This window comes from Siphateles boraxobius, unplaced genomic scaffold, assembly GCF_051911475.1.
Source record: "Siphateles boraxobius isolate OS27281-9 unplaced genomic scaffold, OSU_SipBor_1 130, whole genome shotgun sequence".
In the NCBI taxonomy this organism is placed as follows: Eukaryota; Metazoa; Chordata; class Actinopteri; order Cypriniformes; family Leuciscidae; genus Siphateles; species Siphateles boraxobius.
Window position 1 is genome coordinate 7,594,800 of NW_027508734.1, and position 5,491 is coordinate 7,600,290.

Consider the following 5,491-nt stretch of genomic DNA (forward strand, 5'->3'; position numbering starts at 1 on the left):
TATCATATGGGTTTTTTAAAATCCGGGATATGAGCATATTCGGGTTTTTGCCGGTGTTTACATGGCCGTGCGTGACCGGGTTATTGCTAATATCCCGGTTTAAAACGGGTTATTGGCTGCATGTAAACGGAGTCACTGACAGCCAATCAGAATCCATCCTGCTTTCAGAGCTCGAGCATTTAAAGTGGCAGATGCCAAAACTGCAGCGCGCATTTATAATAAACAGGACGATATCGTCTGCTGGTGTGGACACGAATATAGTTATCTTTATAGTTATCATTCTTAGTATGAACGGGTAGTTTTGGGGAAAAAACGTTGCTAAATTTGTAATAGTACAGACATTTAAATTGTTATTCACTAAAAATCGTACCTTCCAGCATAGCTCTCAGTCTCATTCGCATTAAATACATATCACATCAGGTTTGACATCAATAATGTATCCGTTGTTACTGATCCTAAAGGCTGAATATGGAAAATACAAATAAAACTGGAGGACAAAATTTACACAGAATCACAATACATACCTACAACAACTAATGCTTTTATTCTGCACGGACGCATTAAACTGATTGAAAATCTTAAGTGTCAGTTTAAAAAACATTTACATTTTCAAAAAAATATAATGCTTAATGATGATGATAATAATAATAATAATAAATGTTTCAGCAAATCAGCATATGAATGTTTTCTGAAGGATCATGTCTGAAGACTGGAGTAATGATGCTGACAATTCAGCGGGTATAATTTTAGAATATTAAAATAGAAAAGTTATTTTTATTGTAATAGTACTTCACAATATTACTATTTTACTGTTTTTTGATCAAATAAATGCAGCCTTGGTGAGTATGAGATTTCTTTCAAAAACATTTAAAAAATCCTTGCCGACCCCAAACTTTTGAACAGTAGTGTGTATGAATCAAATTAAATGAAAACATGCCATAACTATACCTGTAGTTGGTGTGTGCAAATGTGGTCGACTTTACAAGACTAGAAGAACATGAGCAAACGTGAAAGAAAAACGGATGGAGACAGTAGAAAGAGAAAAGGCGCGCTGAAGTGAGTGAGTGGGTCTGGATTAACCCGACTGACCTCGTAACACTGTTCAGATCACACACACAGCGAGATCAAACCTCGATTCACTGTCTCCATTACAGCTCCAGCAGCTCTGAGTCTGAACCCCAAACTTTGACCCTGGAGGTGTTGTGTAAACACTCAGACTGCAAGAGCTTCTGCTAGGCCTGCATCTTTATTATTATCATCATTAAAGCAGTCATTATCTCTGGGCCCAATAAAGAATCTTCCACTATAAGCTGATGTGTTCAGACATACTGGCTTGGAGAGTTTTGTGAGTGTGTGGGTCCGGATTTTGCCAATAAAAACCTGAAATCACAGGCTGCGGTGAGCAGGTCACAAAGAAAATGGCTTAAAAAACCATGCCAAAGTTAATGATATATTTTAATATGTGAAGGTTAGAATTAGAACTAGGAGATTAAAAATATAATCAGCTCAGTATAAAAACAATAAAAGTCATTGTGTGTGTGTGTGTGTGTGTGTGTGTGGTCAGGTAAACCCTACATTATGGGGAAATCCTTGTCCTTGTGGGGACATGTTTTGGTCTGAATGAGAAAAAAACGTGTAATTCACGTTTAAATCATCAGTGATGTTCTTTTGAAAATGTAAATATGCAGAAAGTTTTTTTTTTGTGATAGGTGGGTTTAAGGGTTGAATATACAGTTTGTACAGTATAAAAATCATTATGTCTATGAAAATTCCCTATAAAACATGAAAACACAACGTGTGTGTGTGTTTGTGCCAAAAAACTGATTAGCAATCAGTGGCATTGTGGTAGATTGGTAGTTTAGAGGCTATTGTACTGTTGTATGTCATAATCTCAATCGAGTTGTAAATGAAGTGTGTGTGTGTGTGTGTGTGTGTGTGTCTTTGTAATGTGCTAGTGTAAGTGTTCATGCATCAGAGCAAGAACATCTCAGTACACTGATGTTTGTGTGTGTGTGTGTGTGTGTGTGTGTGTGTGTGTGCTGTACAGCATGTAGCTGTGGGCAGTACTGCTCCTAAATTGCAGCGTGTGTCCAGGGAGTTTGATTTGTGATGGTGCTATTTTGGATATTCATTATTAATGGACACTGGCCTAATTCAGACCACAGCTTTTAGCACTCCATTCTAAATGACACACACACACACACACACACACACACACACACACACACACACACACACACACACACACACACACACACACACACACACACACACACACACACACACACACACACACACACACACACACACACACACACACACACACACACACACACACACACACACAAGCTCAGTGTCTCTCAAACAAATCGCATCTCCCTTGAAAGTGCTGCCCTCAAAATTTCTCTCTCGTTCATTTTCTCCCAAAGTCTCTCAATCATATGGGCTCTGGTGTTTCCATCATTCTCTCATCCTCCCTTCTCCCGTCTCTCTCGCTCCATGTATGTTGCAGCATTAGCCGTGTGTCTCCCAGAGGAGAGCTATCTGTCCCTCTTTGCTAATAATGCCACTTCATTAAAAGCAGCTCATTTCTCTGTGGGCCCATCAGAGACAGGCCTTTCCCGCAGACAGACGGCACTGCGGTAACAATCTCTCCACCGCAAGCTCACGCTCGTGCAGAAATGTATCTCAAAGTGGAGGTCCAAATGTTCACAGAAGCCACAGCAAGGCATCTCAGAGACTGCACTCAGTTTTGCACACAAACATTTTCTAAACATGAGTAGAGCCTTATGAAAAGGTTAGCATAATATTACTGAAAACATTCTTGTAATCAAAAATTAAGTCAGGGGGGGACATGCAGTCTTCCTCTGGCCAATGAACGAACAGTGTATGATTATGATTCAGGCAGCATTACAGGTCAGAAGTCAGATTGGATCGGAACATTATATTACGCAGTTCATCTGGTTGAAGATCGGAGTCATAACACCGGTATGGAGACGAGTGTGTTGAGGATCAGTGCCGATGGCTGTCGTGTCGATGAGGTCTTCACAGGGGAGAGTCTAGTTGACACAAGCTCTGCCGACACTTCAGGGATGCTATTTTGGGTCGTGTCTAGGCGCAGGTCCACCATCTGATCTGGATACGGCCCGGGTCCGGCTGATTACTGTGTTCTAAAAGAATGTTCTTTTAAGGCAGGAACACACCAAGCCGACGCCAATGAACTAGCGCTGATGAAAGCCGACTCTGTTGTCGCCTCGCGTCGGGGTAAAAAGCTGTTCTTGAACACACCGAGAGAACTACTGCTGACTGTTAGCTAGAATGCGCGTTCTGCGCCTGCGTGTGAATGAGACAACTGTCTATTTCTGCAGATATATTCATCTATATTCGACATTCAAAAAGAGAAACCGACGCTGCAGTCTGCAGATAACGTTACACAAACCATAAACAAAGCAGTGCATGCTTACCGTTTTGAATATCAATCCTGTTAAACACTTTCTTTATTCCACTCCACTCATGTTAATATTTAAATGTTTACCAAGGAACACTCATGTAAGGTGACGTAACATAATAGCAGCCTTCTATCTGTACCGTTTTGACTTCTTTGCTCTCTGTTTTGCTATTATTCTCGTGCACTGACTCGTTCACTAAGCTGAACAGCCAATCAGAGTTCCCTCTCTCACCGACGGCCCGACGCCGATTCAACATGTCAAATCGGCTGTTACAAAGCCGACGAGGACCAATTTCAGCTGACGGTGCGGAACACACTGAGAAAACTTAGTCGGCCGACGCACAAAAACTGCCCGACCGTCGGCTTGGTGTGTTCCTGCCTTTAAATGTAGCACTCACAACATGTATTGAATCTGACAGCAGCTGCATCACATACCATAAGTAAATAATTTCCTAATGCTTTATCTGTAAATTATGGTTCTATCAGAACCACTATCGTCAAATACGATTGACAATAGCATATAGTTAGGATTGGCGGTATGGTTCTGATCTAGGCAAGAACTCCAAGAGCAGCAATAACCCCTCTTGGGGTAAACAGAACACAATCAACATGAATGTATTGCAGATATCATTAATGTTTATTTTTTTATGTACAACAAAATTTAATCTGATTCAAGGGGAATGCGAATGCCAAATCCTGCCTGGACTGAGAGGAGGAGCTGGGGATGGAGGAGGGTAATAAGCTCCTGAGAAACATGATAGCTGCTGATAATACTGAAGGAGCTTATATATGAATACAGTGATAGGCGTCGTATTCCTATAGGTAGACGTGGATCAGCTGAAAATCACTGATGCGAGCTTGATTAACAGATGAGACCTGCCAAAACGCGCCTTAAAAACGGTTAATTTCTGACAGAGGGGCACATTTTTTTCGTATATATATTTTTTGTGCAAAAAACATTATAAGTGAACCTCAAGGAGCATATTAAAGTCATTAAAAAAAATCCATGTCATGACGCCTTTAAAAAAATAAATCTGTTAAAAAATGTTTATAAAAATATGTGATAAACCATTTGTCATCGACAGAAGTTATGTTCTGCTTTAGTGAGGGAAAATAGATAAAATTAATGAACATGACAAAATATTGACAATTTAAATGAAATATTCCTCTCTACCAAGGCTTGAGAGCCTTGGTAGAGAGGAATATTTCATTTAAATTGTCAATATTTTGTCATGTTATTTGGGGTTGCACATATTAAAACTCTGTGTTCATGTAATGCACTGACCCCAATGCAACAATGTTTGATTTCGCAAAGTTTTAGAACACAAAATAAGGTAAAAATGATGAAATAACTCAACTATTGACTAAGCTACTATTGTTGCCTTTAAGAATCTTTGTCTATAACATTTACTCAACCACTACATCCACAGTTTTAAGCACGCTCCCTGTTAGGCGGGCAGTCGGCGTTGATGAATGTGAATCATGGCACATGCACATCAGAACATTGTGGTGTTTTTAGAGTTTACAGGGGCGCTGACACGTGTGCCGCTGACGGGTGACGGAGTTTGTGGAAGCGTTAGGTGTGGATTTACCTGCCTGTGACACCAAAGCTTAATATACCAGGAGGAGAGCGCACATCTGTCTCCTCCAACCCCTTCACGCTTCTCTCCACCGTCATGATTTCTACATCTCCGCTATTCTCTCTCTCCCCCCACTCCTCCCCTAGGTATCCATTTAAATGGACTCAGTTCCCTTGACAACCTAAGTGTGTAATGATTACCAATAATGGCTACCTGTAGCTTTATGAATCATGATTCATAAAAAGGAAATGACACAGAGTGACACACCATGGCAAAATCAATACGGCAGGAAATGAAAGATAAATGACATCAATCAAGACGCCCATCATTCTGTCAAATTACGAGAGAGGATTCTTGTGTCTATACAATGATCAGCAAAACAACAAGATGGAGGCGAAACGTGCATGTCTAAATTTAATGTGTTTTTCTTGGCTGTGTACAACCAAATTATACTGTATATTTA